Here is a 22,189-nt window from a genome sequence, read left to right on the forward strand (position 1 = left end):
ATTAGATAATTCCCCAACAAACAAAAAGGACTGGAGACCCCGGCCAAAAGAAACAAAAAGGGGGAAGGTCTGACCCAGCCACGCTGTTGGCCGTCAACCCAGCCCAACCCCCATAAACTGCCTAGAACAACTCACCTAAGCAGGGATCGAGAACAGGACTACCGAAGATCCCCAGTTCAAACTAAAATAACAAACTAAAATAATAAATGCCCAGCACGCTAACCCGTGCGAGCGCTCAACCCCAAACAAGGTAACCACTCGGGAAGAGTAATTCCCCGAGAATCTGCTGCTGCGGTGGGGCCCCCCGTTTCCCGCTGGTCCGCCTCCTTTTATTGGTTGCTTGGTTGCTTCCAGGTTGATTCACCACAGGTGCTGCCTCTGGAATAAAAAGGAGGAGGAGCAAGAGAAAGAGAGCAAGAGGGCGAGAGAGAGAGCCTGCGAAGACGCATTCAAAAACGGGGCGTTCTCCCGTCGACTCATAACAATATATATATTTTTATAAATATATATATGTATATATATATATATATATATATATATATATATATATATATATATATATATATATATATATGTACATATGATCTATTCCTTACACTCATCGCAATATTTACAGTTTTTAACTGGCAGCTATTAGTCTTTTGTTTCAACCTGTTTTCATACAACTCACGTACTGTATCGCCAAAGCCATATAAATGCCAATGCATGGTTATGGTTGCTTTAATGAGCTAGTAAGATAGTTTACGCCAGGACGGGTTTAGTGAAAAGCCAATTAACCAGTGACACCTGTGTGCTTCCAAAGCCAGACGCCCTCCTTAAATATCGCTCACAATAAAACTGTCCTGCAGACCGTACATGGCGAGGAATAAATCAAAGCCACACTCCATTAAAAGTGTAATCAGGCACAGAGTGGTGGGACCGCAGGCCCAGCTTGACCCCTTCAAGTGTTAATGAGGTCCGTCGAGTCGTTAACCCACGCATTTAAATAACATGCATCAATATTAAAATCTTATTAATGAATCAAAGCAACTATGTGTACTGCGGATTGGCCCAAGAGTGGCCGGCGAAGGAGCCGGAGAGGAAGACAGCGGTCATTTTTGGGTGTGTCTACACATGTACATATGTCTGTGGACTGGGTTTGACAACACAGTGCACTGTATGTCTATCTTGTCTTGGTGAATCCACTTTTTTAGCCCCCTATTAAAATACATTATCTGTATGTTTAAATCAACATACTCCTAAACATGGAGGCTATGATATAGCAGTTTTGTAATATTCAACACTTTTTTGGGGCACATCATATTTTAATGCATCAACTTTGAAACAACGTAAAGCAGAATGGACCATTGAGCATCAAGCATGACTTTATTTATTCATTTGTTTTATTTATTTATTTCAGGTTTCGCATTGGTAGGGATACTAGTTAAGCAGCGAACAAAAGGTCATTGAAGTCACTTTAAAAGAAACATATACAATTCCCTGCTACATACATACATATAAAATGTACCACAAAGTCAACCGCACAGTGACCCCTTGGCTGTAAAAAGCCCTGGGAAGAATAAGCCTTTATTGGGAAATATAGAAACTACAGTAAATCTTACACAAACTTCAAGGCAACAACTAGTGACAGCAAAATAATGGACCATATCAAGTTACAAGTTACGTGTGGACAAACCGCTAGTTTCTGCAGGGTTGGAATAAAATGGAAGACGGACGACTCTTATGGCAGCATGAATAGATGATAAGGCCCTTGGACGGAAATACTCTGGGCGTCAACTCATATTCTCATGACTGGGGGGCAAACAGCGACGCGCCCCATCCATATGCAGCACTTTATACAGAAATCCTCGACGCTCGCTGTGTTGAAAATATCTCGCCGCGCACATATGTGCTGGTGATGAGTGGCACAGTTTGCTCAGTTCAGATCAGCCCAGGCCTGCAGGGTTCACAGGAGGGACGAGGCGCCGCACACAGGGAGGAAGCAGCACCCAAATCCCCCAAAAGCTGCTCTTAAGCAAAGGCTTAATCCTTTCATGTGGGGCCTCTTTTTATGTCCGGAGTGACGGATGCATGTGTGAGCACCTACTGTAAGCAAGTGCTGGTACAAAGGGCGCAAACCTGCAGCATCAAAGCATGAAAGTAAAAAAAAGAAAAAGAAAAACTTGCCACATGGCTCAAGACCGCAGGCATCCGAGGTGCGTTTTCATTGTTGTGAGGCGCAGGGCTGCATCCAAACATGCACACTTGCAGACGATGCGATCATGGCGGGGATGGTGGAAGCCGCACTATTAGCCTGAAATGAGCAGCTTCCTGCGTGGAAAGCTATATGCAGTCAGTTCACAGCAAGCTACACTGTAAAAAAAAAAACAAAAAAAAACCCAAAACAAACAAAGAACAGAACAACATAAAATTTGCCGTGTGCAGATTTGTGCGATGCTAACGCAAACCGAGTCACGGTGCCGTGATCGACGTCGAGAACGGATGTCGGTGCATATCGGCATCAAGCTCAGCCGCAACTCCGGAATGTCCAAATTTGATGGCTGCGTGGATTTCGTCACAGTCGGTTGGCTCTCTGTGACAGTGAATGTCCTTGAATGCCTCACAGCGCGATGCAGGAGCACCACGTGGCAGCTGGGAACAAAGAGGCGTGACGACGGTCATCTTTCGTCTGGGCTGTGCAGTGTGTAGGAATCGCCTAACAAGTAAAAAAACAAAGTCCAATAAGAATATTTAGACCGCACAATAACTTTACTGCAAACAGATGAAGAAAAAAAAAAAAGCAGCCTGACTTTTAGCCCCAGAGGGCAGCTCAGACTCTTGAAGCCCTCTCAGATTTGACATGATGACAGTGAACATGTCAGCGTGAAGTTAAAATGAAGTCGGCAAGGTCGCTCTCGCTCTCTCTCACTCTCTCACTCGCTCTCTCTCTCTCTCTCTCTCTCTCTCTCTCTCTCTCTCTCTCTCGCTCTCTGTGCATCCATAAAGCAAATATGTCAAAATCTCACATTTTGTCAGTGATAAATAAACAGCACCATTTTAATGATTGAGGGTGTGGATTTTGCAAATGTGCTGCAAATTAATTAACACAGTATTTTGTTCAGCCTCTTAATTCGGAACATTACAAAACATATCTGAGGCATGTTGATAAACACCAGCGGCAGCAGCAGCCCTGCATTAACGCCGACTGCCTAAGAAAATCAATAGCACTCCATAACCCCTAATGAGGCCTATTAACTGTAATCTTATCCATTTGATCAGGGTCAATTATCATAACCAGCTGTGCTCCAGCTGATCTGGAACTGAACACAACATCTCAGCTCTTGGATTTTCTTCTTTTTTTCAATGTATTAATTTTATGTTTTGCAGCAGGCTTGTCGATGGCGAAAGACACACTGTGGAGATAAAACGCTGCAAAATTAATGCCGCGAAGAACATCAACCTTTTTTTTTTTTTTCAAGGTACCCAGGAGGGGGAATGATCGAGGCGGGATATCAGCTCTGCGTTGAGGCCTTGGAAAGTCTCTGAATGTGGCGCGCAAGCTTTGAATCCTGGCCTGCACGTGGGAGTTTCCCCAGATGTTAATTGTCACAGCGGGCCCCACAATAACGACAATCAAAGCTCTCCTTGTTGTTCTTGTTTCTGCTGCGGTGGCAGCATGGCTCCCTTCTTGCTGGCCACATGGACACAGTCGGCGTGTTTTTCCACCTAAAAGGCAGCAGCATAAAGGGAAGCGGCGAGAGAAGACGGCGTGTGGTCCTTGAAAAATGTCAACTTTTTTTTCAGGGAGAAAAGCCAAGAGCCTGGCTGGGCTTCTCTGTCATCGTTATTTCCTCTCTCACGCCCGGTCGAGCCTGAGTCCACTCAGGAACGGGTGACTCTGACCCGGCGGATCTTTTCCACAGCAAAACTCCGTCATTTATCTCGTCTTTCACGCTCGTTCCTGGATATGAATTGAGACAGTTTCACACGTTTTGCCAATCGAAGGCAAACAGCGAAGAAAAAGGCAGGGTGGAAAAAGGCTCGGGCATGTGTGTGTGTGTGTGTGTTTGTGTGTGTGTGTGTGTGTGTGTGTGTTGTAGAGTATTTACGGTGCAGTCTTTACCTTCTTGGTGACGCAGCATCAATATATGCCAGCCCTGCCGCCCGAACCATTCGTCTACATAAGTGCTGCTGAGGCATTCGCTGGCTAAGTGACAGTGATCAATATGTATGTTATCAAGTGCTGGGTGGGCGTGTGTGTGGCGGGTGGGGGGGGGGGGTCTGAATGGACAGCAACGTTATCTGCCCGGGAAGAACAATATTCCAGCCGCAGTTATTTATTCCGGCCACAACTCATTCTGGTTTTGCTTTTTGTTTTTTTTAGTGGGGTTTGTTTCTGTTTTTTTCATTGGTTTGTGAAAGCTGTCAAGCTGTCAGGAGGGAGCCAACTTTCACTAATGTATCCAAGAAAGCGACCGACTGCAATAGCGCCGCAAGCGAGTCGGAGGGCAGGAGGAAACAAACGAAGCAACTTATAAAATACCCCCCCGACACACACACACACACACACACACCATCCTGCCAGTGTGTTTACTGGAACTTAGGCAAACAAAAAGGAGCCTTAAAGCTCCAAAACGCACTCTCGGTATGAGAGCTGTTCAAAAGCCAGCGGCCGAGAGGAGGGACCAACCTCGCCGACAGCAATCACAATTATGGCTGTTTATAATCAGCATAATGCACAGGGTGGGGTGGGGGTGGTAGTGGGAGGGGGGGGGGGCGGTGACTCGGCACAGGCGGAATGGCCGAGCGACATCTACAGGTTGCCGCTTTAATAGATATGAACACGGACGTGCTCAGCGTAACCATGGCAACAGCTGCTGGCGGCATACAGGATGCGGCGCCCGCTCGTTTCCTTTTTAATAGCAGGCTAATGAGCAGGCGCCGCTATATATATTTTTTTCCATTATTTATTTCTTTTTTTTTCACGTGGAGCAGGAGATGACAGACGACACAGATTTGAAAAAAAAAAAAATCACAGGTGAAGTCAACAAGGAGCTCCACCGCTTCACTTCCGCAACAGCCTCAGAGCTCAGCGTTTGAAGCGGTCATGTGCACTCGCTGCTAGATATACATTACCCCCCCCCCCCCCCCCCCCCCCCATCGCTCCTCCCGTAAACTCTTCTTCTTTATTTCTTGGGCTGACAACATGTGTGGGAGAGAAGAGCAGAAGACAATAGAACTCCCGGGGCCGGCAAATGCACATCTCACAGAGAGGATGGAATTCAGCAATGAAGAGGGAAAAAAAAAAAAAACCTGCACATTTAAATGGCCGTGGTACAGATTTTCACTTCCTCTCCTGCAGCACCGCTCTACATAACCAATACGTGGAAGCTAAAGTCAAAGATAAACAATTTATACACAGAGACCTGCCAGACTTGATTATTCAATGTGTTTAACAACTTGTGCGGAGGTAGAGAGCAGATCAAGCACCTCATTCAACCGAACCACCTTCTTTTGAAGCTGAGGGATCAAAAGTTGCTTTAAAAAAGACGACAGCCAACGAAAACAAAAAAAAGTCACATGACCACTGAGGCATTTTTGATGTTGTAAACCAACTACTGTTAGTTTCTGTTTCAAGAAGACTGTTTGAGTTGAAAAGTACTTTCTTGTTATAATCACTGAATTAAGAACTTTTTAACTCTATATTGAACTTATTCTACTTGTTTTTCCATAAATGTCACTCGGAGGGAAACTTTATTCCTTAACAAAGATATACATACAGAATAATTTGAGGCCACCCTTCTATACGAGTTATGAGTGCTAATGCGAATGGCCACGCCCACTCACACAGATCAATATGGCCCTTTAGATGATGATGGATGCTCTCTGGTGGACCACGGACAAACCGACGCTGGTAAAATATATGAAACAAAATGGTCCAATGAATACTGTTGTGTGTTTCCACTTTACCTACTCCTCATTCCGCTGCTGTAAACCACTGATTTATTTCGCTCGTGTGGCTGCTCTGGCCTTCCATCTGGTGCATTAATGATGAACCTAAAGGCATCTACAGAGAGTCATTGACAAGTGATCAAAAGGGAACATTTGTAAAAATTTGCATTTGTAAAGCAGCCCTGTGTGTGCGCGCATGTTCTTTCGTGTGTGTTTGTGTATGTGTTTGTTTAATGGCCCCCGTGTGAGGCGAAAGGTTCAATCAGAATGAGGAATGGCTGTGTTTATATATTTTCTATTCAAAGGGAATACAAATGCCGCTCTGCTTGGTGTTGTTGTCCTCATCACTTCGCATACAGGACCAGGAGTATTATGAGGTCATTAGCGGAAAAGCATCAGGTAGAATCAGCATAAAGCAGAAATGAGTCCAAGGTCGACAGTGAATGACATCATTGTCCAATCACTGCAAAGGACTTGAAAGAAAACCCACTAATTTCATTGACACGCAGGTGGCGCGTCACATGCACGCGTATGTTATTGCATTGTGACAGGGTGAGAATTAAATATCTATATGATATAATAAATGCATGTAGAGGTTAAAAACGCCTCCACTGCAGCACTGCCTCAACCACTGCAAAGGATTTGTTCACTTTGCGAGGCGACGTACTCACTGTTGTATCAGAAGTGCGAGGAATTCCAGAAAAACACCTCTATTCCGACAGAATACACCAACAATACAACAAATGGAACTGCGGCGCAGGTTCAGGGTGCAGCGTAGAAAAAGTGAAAGGAAGTCAATTGGGTTCTGAATACTCTGTGAATCCATCTGTTGTGGTGAGAGCGCGAACGAGAGGGACCCGAGCGGGACAGCCAGGTCACGGCGAGTAGAGATGAAGAAGGTGCAGTATTTTGAGTGTTTATTTTTCGGTCAACAGTCCGGAACGATGGAGAAGTGCGGACAAGAGGTGAAGAAGCGTGTTAAGCAGGTAGGAACAGGTGGAGGAAAGTGTCAGCTGTGATGTGTGATAAGAGTGTCAGCGAAGATTGAAAAGCAAAGGTGTTCAAGACGGTGGTGAGGGCTGCCGAGTTGCCTGGCGTAGATGCAGTGGCGCTGTGGAAAGGACACGAGGCAGAGCTTCAGAAGTGGAGCTCCTCGGGTATGAGGACGGCAGAGGGTCGGCTCCCGTCAGATGTTCAGAAGATAGAGCCAGACGGTGAATATGTGAGCAGAAGGATGTTGAGGTCGGAAATGGCTGGCAGGAGATTCGTGGATGACAAGTGGATGCGGGCAACAGTGTTAGGTGGAGGCTGGTGATTGGCTGTTGCGACTCCTGGGGAGAACAACCCAAAGACAAACAGTTTTGCCAGTGTCGCACACTAGCACAAGCACGCTTCTGTGTGCAGCTTGCGGAGCCTTTGCAGCACCATTGAGAATTGCTGCCTCGCACACTCAATGAATTTGGTGGATAAAACTGGACGGACGCAAGGGTTGACTTTAGAATGATGGATCCAAAAAAAAACCCTCAAAGCCATAAAGTGTGGCCCGTGTTTTACACGCAAACTGTTCCAACATGTTTCTCTTTTGACTGTGAGAGCGCTCTGAAACGAAGGCGGATGTGGTTTATTGCTCTGTCAATAACAGATGATTGACTGACTGATTGATGAAGAGGAATCTGTACATTTATGAAGCCGTCCGCACGTCCCGTATTTCAATATGGAATTTTGTTCTTGAGTACACCTCGGGTTCCGGTAGTCCGAGTGCAGGCCAGCAGTCCATTCACGCTTCAGCTCGGTCCGGAAGAACTGCCGCTGCTCTGTGTTCAGCCTGCACAAAAATGTCAAATGATTCTCCAACCTATATTCATTTTGCCCATTTTTCCCTAAATCCTTGGGAGAATTTCCACATTTCTGAGGTTTCATGAATGCAGCATCGTGGCCTCACTATTCTGCCTCTAATGTGTGACCGCCGTCCCAAAACTCATAAAAATCCTGGTTGCCGCCTGCTGCAATTAAAGATGACATCTTTATTTTGTTATCGCCGCGTTTTTTAATTGCCGAACACGGCGCCATGTTTTCCATTCAGCTCTTTAGATTTGCAGTGTGGAGTTTTCCTGGCCACTGATTAAACTTTGGACACACACACACACACACACACACACACACACACACACACACACACACACACACACACACACACACTGCTGCTATAGCTGCTGCTCGCTATGCTTTGCATAACACGGGCCTCGTTCCAAATATTGTTTGTTGAATATTTCACACTGTACTAGATGGAAAAGCACAATAAGACGTTCATCAATATTTCATCGGGTTTGTGCTTATACTTATGGAGATAATAAAATAATAACCAGAGGCTTTGTAGGAAAACCAATAAATAAATAAATAAATAAATAAAAAATATCCACTCACATCAGCTACGGTGTGTACATACCTTTGACTTCCATTTCGGCTTCAACAATTCATGTGTCCACCATTAAATCAACATAATAGCATAGCTGCACCAGTGTCAACCAGTGTTACTTTTCCCAGTGGCATCACTCAGGCTCTGCACATCAACATTACGCAGGCAATATGTTTTTGTTTGCGGGGTTTTACTCAGACTTGTTCACTGTAAAAATAAAAATAAAAAGTTTTTCTTTCAAATGTTTTCTTTTGGTTTTATAACTGGGGTGTGCCAGTGACCCTCTAAAGTTCCATAATAATAATAAACAAAAAATAAATAAAACAACTAAATAGATCTTCAGGAAACAAAGCAGATTCAGCCCTCAGCATTCCCATAAAAATGTGGGAACATCTGGCTGAGGATGTACAAGTGCCCTTAGTGACATCACAAAGTACTGGTTTTCAGCACTGTGTGTGCTGGAAATCTTTCTAAAAGACAAAGCCAGGTAAAAATTGCAGGATATTTTATTCTTACGTGCGCATCGTTCACAGGCCAGTGCTGGAAAGTGGTCAGGTTAAATCTTCCCTGATCCCAGTTCACCATCACAATTATCTTGCTAAGAACACCACCACATTCAACTCAGAAGAAGAACAAGGAGAAGACATAGAGGAAGAAGAGTCCCCTCAGCAGCTCGCAGACGGCTGGACTGCAGTGACACCACCCTCCTTGCAGACTGGGCCGGCCTGGTGGAGCGACCAGCCGTTAGAAGTGCAGTGCTCTGGCTAACCAGAGGGGAGCTCTGTGTTCGGCTGTTGTTTCCTGTTCGCAGGTATCCTCAGCGGTCGGGTGAACTGGCAGAAGATTAAAGGGACGGCGGTCCCCAGGACTTGGGAGGCAGATACACAAAAGGACGACGACACACACGGAGCCAACAGATCAACCCCGTTTTTATGTTTTTTCAGTTCTCCTCCTGGTTTTTACTCCCTTGAGAAGCAGTTTATTCATTATTTGTTGCAGTCGTCCAGTCAATGGAACTGGAGCAAACTGAGTTTAAAAAAAAAAAAAAGAAAAGGCCTGGTCTTCTTGGTTTTGATCGCTTCCAGTTGATTTTCTGCCTTGTTGTCTTTGTGCAGAGAATTCTGGTGCTCCCCCCTCCCAGCTGTATTTCAGAGCCTGTCAGGGACTAATTTATGTTACTTATGACAGACAACAAAGATTTATCTGATCCAATCTCAACCCTGGGAGCAGCGCCATCTTGAACGTGATGAGTGAAGGCCTCCGTGCCCCCGCCCCCACCCCCCACCCCACATCCCCAGGCGCTGCGAGCACTGTTTCAACACTCCAAGCCAAGAGCAATGAACAGGCTGGCGGCTGTTTGACTTAATGGGATGAGGTGGCGATAAGGACGCCTGCTCAGCAGCTCTGACTGATGGCGTCGCAGCCCCGCCCCCGACAGGCCATCCACCTTCTGGATCTCAGAATAAGTGACTGCTGAGAAATCCAGCCACGGGCAGCGCGGCAGCCTTCAGCCGCTGAGTCAGTCAGCTGCCTGCACGTGGGGCCCTGCACAGTCCAAATTGGTGCAGACCGTGAACGGACGCATGAGAGCAAGTGCCAACAGTTGCAAGGGCGGTAGAGGCAGCGGTGTCCAAATAAATTCAAATTGACCACAATGATTAAAAAAAGAATGTCTCAGTAGAAATCATGCAAATAAAACAGGTGGAACAAAGGATTTTGAACCAAAGATTCCCCACAATCCCTCAGGTGCCACAACTGCATTTCAAATGCCGAGAAAAGCAGCAGCCGTCTTTGTAAATGTCAACGCTCGTTCCAAATTAGCCCACTTATGTATCTTTTTCTCTCAGTCTTTTGTGCTCCCTGATCGTAATACCCGGTGTTCCTGCCTGTATTCACAGAGGCAAACGGGGTGAAGTGGGTGCGTTACAGCGCACACTTGTCACATTTCCTCAGTCCTTCTGCTCAGAGGATCAGCTTACACGTTTTCACACACACACGCAAAAGAAATCCTTGAGTCAATCAAGTCCTTGATTTCTATTCAAGCATTGTAAAGTTGCACGAAAGAGAAAACCGTCCCTCTCCTTATCTGCCTCTCCTGGGCGAATATAATCCACTCCTGCTCAGAGAGGATCATGGTAGATGGAGTTTGCGTCCTTGGCCAGCTCTCAATAATGGTAAAAATTCTGAAGGACAGTGCGGGCCATGTGTGTGTGTGTGTGTGTGTGTGTGTGTGTGTGTGTGTGTGTGTGTGTGTGTGTGTGTGGCGGTGGCAGCAGATGATGACAGGGCACGCTACTTCATTTCTGCTATCTTTCCCTTGTTATTATTTCCCTCGAGGTCGTCAAAATAGGGCTCCCTTCCAATTCCCACAACAACGCAGCAACCTGTCAGTGGGTCCATGTTGCAGTACTGAGAATTTGTGTGGGACACACGCTCACACACACACACACACACACACACACACAGTAAGTGTTATGGTCTGTCTAGCGTCTTTTCTGCCTTTCAAATTCTCTCCTCTCTCTCTCTCTCCTCGCCTGCATCGGCGCCGCGTTCTTCTCCGTCCACAGCCTCGTCTCACCTGGGCTCATGTCACAGCTCGTGTTTTCCCCAATCCAAACACTGAACACTCATATGATTAAATTTACTGAATCAAATTGGATGTGGCCGTGGAGGCGCCGGGGCGGTGGCTCTGGTGAGAGCGCGCAGCCTCGAGGAGCGTAAGCAGATGAGATCTGTCTCGCGCAACACGTTTTGATGGCCAGCCGAGAAAAACGAGAAGTGGCAATGGCTTTTTTTTTTTCTATTTTTTTTGCGCACAAGTGGATGCGGCTGCATTGATGCAATCTGCTGCAAGTGTGGCGACAGAGGCTGCTGGAGCTGCACCGGCCGTGAAGTTCCGCAGATTTCACAAACACAACGCGGCTGCGCTTACTTTGTTATCTTGGGTTTGTAAAGCAGGAGACACTTTGATTTGTAACAAAAAAAGACAGCAAATTCAGCATCATGTTGCTGCACATTGACTTTGACTTTTTTGACTTTGACTTGAGAAATGATCCCTCACTTTACTGCCTCTGCAAAGTCAAGCCAAAAGTCGGGTTGTACTTTATCGATCCCAGCTGGAATCCCCACTGACCCACTTTAACCTTTTAGGAAAAGTGGAGCGCTTCATGATGAACCCAGGTGCTTAGCGCTTTCTAGCCCCTGCTCTATTGAGGACAACTAACCTGAGTTCTTGGCCCTAAATTTTGGTTCTTACTAATTGTTGAGGCTTGTTAGCTTTGCTTTTTATGTGTCGATACGTATAATGCGCATGTACAACACCCAACAGTATATTTTTAAATTATCTAACCTTTCCCTTATATTATACTTTGTTTTTGCACATCCACAAAATATATTCAAAAATCAGTGACAAAATAAATAGAACAATAAATCACATAGGCAAAACCTTTTTCAACTCTTATAACAAGAAATATTGTTTAACCTCCATAGTTCATAATTAACCACCAGGTTAAACAGGAAACAACTTCTCTCTACTCTCACCATTAGCTTTTTTCCTCACGGCAGTATCCTGAGGTCAGTTGTAGTGACATGAGCTACAGTTCTTCTTCAGTCTGCAGCGTTTTGTCTGCCTCTCTCCACTCATTGTTTTGGCAATACTTACTGCAAAAGCACTTAACACTTTAATCTCACCTCTCCCGGTATCCCCATCTCACTGTCAGCAGGGAAAGCTCCTGTAAACCCGCAGTGCGTTAGCTAAGGCGCAACAAATACCTGGCAGACATTGTCGAGGACTCAGAGTTTGATTTGTGTGAAATAAAATTCAGAGAGAGTGGCTTTCACTCATGAGATTTTCCAGCTTTGCATCCGGGAAATTCAGACTACAGATGAGTTTCAATTGCTGCATGAGTTCTGTTTTGTGCTCCACTTTGTGTAAACCTCCTTCAAATGAAGGTGAAATTAATCCAGAAACAAAAAACTCTGATCCTTGTCCTTGAACTGTTTGACAGTTTTGTAACTACACCAAATATTTGCAGAACTTGGGTTTAGAGTGGAGACCAGAGAAGGTCAATTCACAAAGACTAAAAAGAGCCTGTGAGTCAATGTCAATTAACATGTACATGTTGTTTACTATTAGAAGTGCCATTTGCTTCTGATGTGGCAAAGCAGCAAAGTTCACTTTAAATATATTTTAGTCGAGACTGACCTTCTGTCTCTGTGCAGTGGGACCAGCATGTGGACTCCAGTAAAATGACACAGCATTGATTGGAAGTATAGAGTCTGAATCCAAATGTTACAAATTTAAGACTCCACTGGCTTTAGTCCACATTTAAAGAAAAAAAGATTGGAGTGGAAAAGAAAATCTGAAAAGAATCATCTTGTGCTAAAAGGTCATGTGAACCCTATTTTACTTTACTTTTTCAACAGATGGACAAATATACTGTAGGCAGTGTTAAGTATTTTAATTAAAACATTTATTTATGGTTACTTACTTACTAAAACTTACTAAAAAAAAAATCATATCAGCTTGTAAAAAAGAAGACTAACAAAAGTTATTTAAGCCAAATGCATATTTAGTAAATTACCTTTTAACATATCTGTATGTCTTTTTATACGGGTAAACCTTTGTGTTGTGATTTTCTTACAATAGAAAATAATTTAAGCCGCTGTGCAGAGACAATGTGTGAGACATTTTCAGTGACAGCGGGTGTGCTGTGTAGGAGCTCTATTTTGCAGTTTTCCCCATCGAGGTGACGTGTAGGGCTGCAACACAGGGTACAATGTGGGTTTGCAACAACAGTGGCGGCTCAATCAATCGCTCTTCAGGTATTTGCGTGGCTTCCCTTGCATTTTAAAGTGAGCCTCCATGCTTTTCATCCCCAAGGCAGGAGGCTCCCACCAGGCCTCCTCTTACTTTTAAATGATGCATTGGTGGCGTCAAGCAGGCCAGGTGCTAAACAACGGAGGGGGAAATCAGGGAGCCATAAACACACATTTTAACTGAAACGCTCCAGAGATTTTTCCAGCGGTTGTGAAAACAGTGGGTACATGACAATGACACACACACACACACACGCACACTTACTATAGGAGAGACTGCACATTAGTATTTTTTTTTTTGAAAGACAAGCAGAGTTTTTCACGCTACCAGTTGACGACTTTACAACCTGCCTCACTGAAAGCTGATGTTTAAAGAGCAGGATACTGATTCCTTTTTTTCTTTTTTAGAAGTGTTAGTATAGTGTAGTTTTGCATTGCGTGTACACCAAAACAAACCAGCTACCTGCACATCCTCATTGGCCCACTCAGTGTCTAGCACTGAACTTCCACTGAGCAAACAAGACTTAGACTTAGGGCCAATTCCAATTCCTCCCTTAACTCCTCAATCTCAACCCTCGCCCTTAACCCTCAATCTTTGGCCCTCAATCTTGGCCCTCAAAAATAAGTGTAAGGGCTTAGAAATGGGACACCCCTTTAGTGCAGTTACGTCTTCAGACTGTGGGGGGCGGCCTTACGCCAAAGCTACGTCCAGTCTGTCAAGAAGACGACAACGACGAAGAAGAAGGAGAAAAAGAAAAAGACGGCAAAAAAGGAAGAAGTCCTCCGTCGCTACACAACGAGGTATACAAGTAACGTGAAGCCGGGACCGCCGGTCCGGTTAACAAACCTTGTAAAGTAAACAAACCTCGTAAAGTAAAAAAAAAAAAATGTTACGCAACAACGATGTCAATAATCCAAAAAAAGTCTGAAACTAAGACAATAAAATGGTTTCGTAATATTTATATCTTTATTAACTAAGAAAATACTTCCATTTGTGGCTCGCTTTTACATCGCAATCTTTTTCGAAGATGTCTTGGCGAAAATACGCAATGCCTTCTGGGTAGCCCTTACTGCCAAGGGTGGTGCCGGAGAATCTCAATATTGAGGGCGATACAGCCCTTAAACTCGTCCCTCAACTTGACGTTCTTAGAATCGGGACAGCACTTGCACCTCGCAGGAATTGGAATTCACCCTTAGACTTTCTTTAAACAAGGCTAAAAGCAGAATGCAAAAAATTCTGACGTAAATGTCCTTTGTTTGTTGTGACTTCAAAGTGACACACAGAGCCTATTCACATTCTGAGCTACTTCAATGCAGTGAAGCAACATGTCTGCCTGCTTCACAGTAGAGTCTTCTGTGATGTAAAATGGAAACTCATGTAGTGACCTTAAATTACCAAATCATTTTTCTTCGGCTTCAGACGCATATAACACATGGCATTTAGACAGCACATTTAAAATGATGTCAACATCTATTTTGAGTGCAGAGTGATTTTGTTGTCTCGTAGTTGAGGATGACTGACGCCTGTGTTGCCGTCACACAGTTCCTCATTACACGCCGGGTTTTAGCATCTTTATAAATGTTGCAATAATCATATTTTAAAGATGAATAATAAAGTTCTGCACATTAAGTATGTCAAGCTGTGGGTCTACTAGGTTATTTTTTTTTAAGTCTTGTCCTTGTAAAGTAGCCCGAGAATTGTGTGTGTGTGTGTGTGTGTGTGTGTGTCTCCACTGTGTGTGAATGATTCATGGCGGGAAGCTGAGCTGCTGTAATGCTGATAGTCTCCTGCCTCAAAGTTTAATCACTACTTTTAGACTGAAAGCCTGAGCCGCAGCAATTTTGTGCGGGCTTCAATATTTCTGTGGCTCTATATTAACGTTGCCGGTGCCAGCTGACGTAAAAAACTGGGCGACCACGTCCCCGCTGTTGAGGAGCAGGACCGCCCTGATCTGATCTTTATATCGTGCCGCCAGACAACAAACAGGAAATTGAAACTCTCCTGTGGCAATCTGTTCGTGGGAATGTGCTCCTATTAAAAAAAAGGAGAAAAAAAAAAGAAAAGTATTTTATGCAGTGGGAGGTGTCTTGTTCTGAGAGAGGTTGTTTGAAGGTAACGACACATTCTTGTTAAAGAGATAAAACAGAGACTTGGAGTCCAAAAAAAATCCACTGAATACTAGAATAGTAGCAACACTTCATTTTGGGTTTCAAGGGTTTTTGACTGTGTCATTTGTTGTTTGACCTGAAAACCAGATGTTTGAAGCTAATCTTATCTCATGTACGTTGTTTTTATTTATTTATTTATTTATTTTTTGTCAGTATTCACTGCAGTTTTGCTGTGAGTATTTACTGTGATACGCTCCATGGCTGATGTCGGAGTCCTGCTTTAACTGCATCCTCTGTTGTTGTAAAAAACAGCAAGTTTTTTTCAACACATTGTGACATATAGTACAAAAAAATCCCAAAAGAATCTGCCAGGTATACTGCACTTCTAAAAGTCCAAGACGGTGTCACTTCCTTTGATGGGACACTTGGCACCAGTTAACTGTTACTGTTACCAGCTTCTTCGAAAATGAAAATTTCGAAGAAGCTGTGTCCGTCTCGTTTTTCGACTTTTATTTCTCCACTCCCTGTCCACCCTTCCGTACCCCCTTTGTCTTTTTCTTTATTTAAATAACCTCTGACTTCGATCCCACTCCACCTGTGGTGCCAGCGTCCGCGTCCAGAATAAAGTGTTTCTGGCACGCAACCTTGACAGACAGAATAAATCTCACAGGGTCTTGCGGAAACATTGATTTGGGCGCTTTGAACTAAAAAGCCATTTCCCAACCATTATGCACAGACACCCACAGAGTCATCCAAGACATCACTTCAAAGCCCTTTTGAAAGATTAGACCTGTGCATAATGGGTGTATTGGTTGCATGGGGATGAAGACAAGGCCGCGGCCTAACACGAGGCAGCACGGCCCTCTGGGGGATGAAATGATGTAAATCAGAGAGACTGGCAAAGTAATACAGTAATTACAGACAGCAAGAGTTGGCCATGCTTGGCGCACGCAGGCCGAGTCCAATGCATGACGTCCGAAAGAGTACAGCGGGAGCGCAGCGGGTTTCTTTACCCTTCTTACCCCTGGATGTGTGACAACGTTTTAAGTGTGTGCCTGTGTGCACTATACTGTCCATGTGCGCGCACGTGTAAGTGCACAGGATGAATCTGACCGCCTCTGATATTTCATATTTCTATTCAGGCAGAGAGTAAGTAGACTGGCACCTAACAAGGCGATTACCGGGTGCAGCATATGGTGCGTTCGGCTCTCTTGGCGCGACCATTAGCACTGATGAGTGCTGCGAGAGATGTGTAGCGCGGAGGGGGTCAGTCGGAGGAGGGAACGCGCAGATACGCATCTGCTTCGACGCGACAAGCTGTTCCATGATTACTCGATGTCTTGAGGATGGAATGTACAAAGACGACAGGGGAGGAGGGGGGGAACTCCCAGAGCTGCATGGTTTGGGAATATTTACCGTTTCATCCGGTATCATTATGAAAATTCCCGCAAGCCCGCTGCCGACGATGGCCGAACAAACTCCGATGTCTTAAAGAGGCAGATTTTAATTAAAAGAATTGCTTCTGGCAGCGCGAGTTGATGCGCATTTTTTCAGTGCAGACTGCCGAAGCCGTCATTCCGTATGCGAGCGGAGTTAGTGTCTGACACCGCAGGGGCAAACGCTGTGCCTGGCAACGTCTGGTAATGTTTTGACATCCTTGAGCTCAGTGTTAAAATTTAACATTTCGACTCATACCAGATTCATTCAAGCGGGGCTGCCTAACATCTTCAGGGAGTCATCCTCAGCCGCTGCTTTGATCGTCAGGGCTATCAATCATCATCAGGCCGATATTCTAGGAATGGTTAATGTCTAGTGGTCTTAAAAAGGACAATTTGAAGGTCCAGTGAGATGCTTCATGTGTCAATGCAATTTTTTTTTTTTTTTTTTTTTTCGTTCAGTTTTACACCCGATCGCTTGTCTTCTGCAGGAGCTGCATGGCGACAGGTCTCGCATACTTACGAGCTGCTTGTGTGGTTCGTTGTGCATACTTTAGCGCAGATCTCTGAACAATGTGGCGTCAGATTGCATGGATGAAAAGCTGAATCAGATGCACTGAGGACCGTAGCCCACAATAATAACATATCACAATGAGGTTGGTTACAACTTGCATGTAGAATAGAAGAATAGAATAGAATGTCCTTTATTGTCATTATAAAAATGTAGGTAATACAAAAGTTCCTGCCACTAGGCAACCATTTGGGGACGCCAACGAAATCCCCATGGGGATCAGAGCCTCCCGTAATTAAATGGGGACACAATCGTACCCATGCTCTGACGTGCATGCATAAAAAAATAAAAATGTGATAACTAGTGAAATTAGCAAAAAAAACACAGATCGTAGCATCTCCCACGTTCAACCTGTGTATCATTTGGACCTCGGAATTTTTAAATGTCTCTAAAATGATAAGGACTGCATTCCTACCACAGCCATCGCACATGGTTGGAATTACTGGCGGCTCCATGTGTGGGTGGTTGCCATAGGAAGTCGCTTCCTTCTGATGGAATGCGTTGAAATTCAGATGGAATTGTTGATTAAATACTGACGGGCTTTGATGCAGACCCGTATGCAGCTGATGTGGCGGCGACCTCACACACTGGAGAGCAGAAACAATCTTTTTTTAAAATATCTAAACTTAAATAATGAAATAATGGAAATGAGGAACCTTTTAATAGTGCATAATTCAGGCTCATTGATTATTAATCAAAGTAGCTGGAGGGCTGCCTGCAGTCTGGGAGGTCACACTGCAATAGTTCTGCTCCAGAAATAACTCAGATTCCAGGGAGTTCGCTGGGGGTTGGACGGACGGATACATCGGCCCCCTTTCTGCTCCCTGTGCAGCCAATTTTCCTCTGTCATTTGAATTTTCTTTGTTTGCCGCATCACTCAGCCCTGCAATCTGCACCCCCACCCCATTTAATTATATTGTGACTAAACAAATCTGTCTAATTGAAGCCTAATTAGCATTAAAGAGGAGGAGAGGAGTTGCTACTGATCTGCTGAATATTAGAAAAATGGCAATCATCCAAGGAGTCATTAAAAGGAAAAAGGCCTCCTGATCAAATATGGAAAAAGAAATGGTTTCCAAAGGCAGCCTGTCTCAGTGCTTGACGACACCACAAAAAGATGCCTTGATGTCCTTTGAGCTTAGCCGGCTGTAAAGTCAAATCTAAATATAACTATATGGAGGATAAAGATGTCAAAGATAGAGGCAGGGATTCAGATCAAGGATCACTGGCAGCACTATGACACAACATGCCTTCGGATCCGATAAAGAGTCGTTTTTTTCCCGCCTCAAACTAAAATAAATTCCCTTCAGTCACCTTCACCCTCCCCCACCTGAGCCAAAAAAAAGAAACAGCCTTCAGCTACTTTTGTCCGCTCGCGATTTTGATCATATTTGTCCCCACAGTGTCTCCCTTCTCTGCAAACACAGCACCTCACATTGCACGGGACACAGCGGCGACAGTGGAGGCACGTGTTACCATATACCAGATGACACAAAACTCTGCCTGTGTTTTTCCTGTCGCGGACAAACGTTTCTCCCCTCCGAAGAGGCTGCGGTGGTGACCAGGATGCTGTGAGTGTTTTATGCTCTGGCTGTTTGAATCACTGTTTGTTTGGTTTCAGTCAGAAAACTTAATTTGGCTTCAAAAAAAAAAATGCTATTTGAAATGCACTCATCCATGTGGGCAATAATTATTCAACACATTCCACAGAGGGAGAAAGTTAAAGGGAATTTGCATGCATCAATCTTTCTCTCTGTTTTTACCGCCTACATGCAGATTGCAACGTACAGTTGAAGAAGGAGCCAAACAAGAGTCTTTTTACGACATCTTTATTACATTCCGACAGGCATTCCTTTCCCCCAAACTTGACTAAATTAAATCCTCGTCCTCATGTGGTGACGTACATTACATAACTGGTGTCAAGCAAATTACTTGAGATGTTACATTTACATAGGCAAATGTTAGCATATCATATCAACACAATAAATAAACATGCTAAGCTACTTCATATGGCTGCACCATCTCAGTCATCCTTTTCGCCCTCGCCATGAACATGATCGTCAACTGAGGTAGAGTGCAGGGGCCCCTTGACAACATCAGGAGTACGTCAGCCCCCAATAAGAGCCTTCATGGATGACCTGACTGTCACCACTACATCCGTACCAGGCAGCAGGTGGATTCTCCAAGGCCTAGAGAAACTCACCGCCTGGGCAAGGATGAGTTTTAAGCCAGCAAAATCGAGGTCTCTGGTGCTGAAGAGAGGGAAAGTAGTGGACAGGTTCTGCTTCTCACTGGCCGGAGCCACCATCCCTTCCATCACAGAGAAGCCAGTTAAGAGCCTCGGGAAGTACTTTGACCGTAGCCTCAAAGACTCTGCCTCCATCCAGAGAACCAGCAATGAACTTGAGGACTGGCTTAGCCAGGTTGATAAAAGTGGTCTGCCAAGGAGGTTCAAGGCCTGGATTTAACAGTATTCCATCCTGCCCCGGATCCTGTGGCCCCTGCTAGTGTACACAGTACCTATAACAACAGTCGAGGGCCTGGAGAGAAAGATCAGCAGCTACCTGCAAAGATGGCTCAGTCTACCACGCAGCCTAAGCAGCTCTGCTCTGTATGCAATATCCTGCAGCTCCCAATCAGTGGCCTCTGAAGAGTTCATGGTGTCCAGAACACGGGAAGCATTGCAATACAGAGAATACAGAGATCCAAAGGTGGCATCAGCTGGTATCCAGGTACGAACAAGCAGGAAATGGAGTGCAGGCAAAGCCCTGGTCTTGGCTGAGTCTCAGCTGAGGCAGAAAGAACTGGTGGAGTCCATTGCGACAGGGCGTGCAGGCATTGGCTACTTCCCGTCGACCAGGGTTGATAAGGCCCAGGGCAAGGAGCGCCAACATCTGATCCAGGAGGAAGTGCGGGCAGGCGTGGAGGAAGGACGAGCCAGCAGGATGGTGGGAATGGGTAAACAAGAAGCATGGACTAAATGGGAGAATGTTCGGCAACGGAAAAATCACCTGGTCCAACATCTGGAAAGCAGACTTCCATCGCACCAGGTTTTTAGTCCAGGCTGTTTATGATGTCCTTCCAAGCCCAGCAAACCTACATGTCTGGGGCAAAACGGAGACACCATCCTGTCCCCGCTGCTCAGGACGGGGCTCCCTGGAACACCTACTCAGCAGCTGCCCAAAAGCCCTTGGAGACGGGCGCTATCGCTGGCGCCACGACCAGGTGCTTAGGGCAGTTGCTGACAGCATCGCCACCGCCATCAACACCAGCAAAGGCCAACACAGACCACAAACCATCACATTCCACAGAGCTGGAGAGAAGCCCAACATACCACCACGGGCAAAGTCTGGCCTCCTCACCTCCACTAATGACTGGCAACTGGAAGTGGACCTGGGCAGACAGCTGAAGTTCCCTCCCAAGATAACATCAACCAGGCTTCGCCCAGACATGATCATTGTCTCCGATTTCACCAAGTAGCTGATCATTCTGGAGCTCATTGTGCCACGGGAAGAACTCATGGACGCGGCCAATGAGAGGAAGCGTGCCAAGTTCCAGGAGCTGGTGGAAGAGGGCAGGAGGAAAGGCTGGAAAACGATCTGTGAGCCTCTGGAGGTGGGCTGAAAGGGTTTCGCAGGGCGTTCACTCTGCAGAGTGTTCACACGGCTAGGACTCGTCGGGGAGGCAAAACGGAAGGCTATCAGATCCGTAACTGAAGCCACAGAGAAAGCCACAAGATGGCTTTGGATTAAGAGGGCAGAACCGTGGGCAAGCGCTGCTGGGACATAGGCCGGGGATTGATCACCCCGGCCGGGTCGCCTGGGCTGAGGTGGTCTGATGTTGAAAGACCCGAAACCCCCGATGATCCCGGGATACAACATCACTGATGATGTGTCCCAGTGCATCTGCAAGCTGTATCTTTCACCTTTGTTAGTTCTGTGATGTTAGCAGAGTTTAGCACAGCTTCCCAGACCTCATCTGACTCGTTTGCTGGTGCTGTTTTCACAAATGTTTCTATACCACATTTTCTTAATGGTAAAGTAATCATGAATGATTAATGTGTCGTTTGAAATGGAAATATTTGTTTCTGACCTTACTCTATGAATAATCCTACCGAGGTACTCTTTCTGTTGTTCTTACATGGCTGGAAAATTATTTTCCTTTTTCCTGACTGTGTACAAGTCATGGTATGCTAATAATTACGCCAGCCGGTGGAGATGAGCTCTCACACTCTGTTCTTTTGCCAGGTGATGGCCTGTGGCAGGGTTGGGGCTTTTTGACCTCCATCTCTTTGTGGAAGATTCCCTTGCAGAGAACCTGCCCTGCTAGTTCCCCTTCATTTTGATTTCCTGGGTACATGGATGCTGTAAAGGAAGAACTTCCTCCTTACCCGGGGGCCTAGGTCTCCAGGTTGTGCTTGTGCCTGTGACCACGTCTGTCTTGACCCTTGAATTGCTTTTGGCACAGGATCTACTACCCCAGAGGGTCTTCTGAATGAGATTGTGGTCCGGTTCGCTAACTGTTTGTGGCTGGTGGTTTCCATGGCATTATTAAGACCTCCCACCTCAAAGGTTTATCCAGTGACCTTATATGATTTGTGTGCACTCTGGACACACACACATAAGTCTCTATGATTAGTGCTAATGTTGTTTTTGTGATGATGCTTGATTTTGCCGTGTTGTCTTTGTTGATTTTAAGTTGTTGTCTCCACTCCACTTTTCCAGGTCAATAATCACACAAAAACCAACACAAATAACAAAGAGAATATGCAATGAACTTTTTTAAACTCCCTCCCTTGGGGAAGACCATGATATTGTGTCTGCTTGATGTGTGTGTCACGTCAAGGTACTTCAGGTCAGGTGATTTGTTGTGTATTTGGGGAGAAAGGTCTCCTGCCTGGACACACCC

The 22,189-nt window shown here is 45.3% G+C and overlaps 1 pseudogene; it reads left to right on the top strand.

Annotated features, from left to right (window-relative positions):
• Positions 1–2,481: 2,481 nt before the first annotated feature.
• On the top strand, positions 2,482–21,082 carry LOC142897929 (uncharacterized; annotated as a pseudogene).
• The last annotated feature ends 1,107 nt before the right edge of the window (positions 21,083–22,189 follow it).

This window comes from Nelusetta ayraudi, unplaced genomic scaffold, assembly GCF_046127955.1.
Source record: "Nelusetta ayraudi isolate G7.1 ecotype Tasmania unplaced genomic scaffold, CSIRO-AGI_Nayr_v1 ptg000004l, whole genome shotgun sequence".
NCBI lineage: Eukaryota > Metazoa > Chordata > Actinopteri > Tetraodontiformes > Monacanthidae > Nelusetta > Nelusetta ayraudi.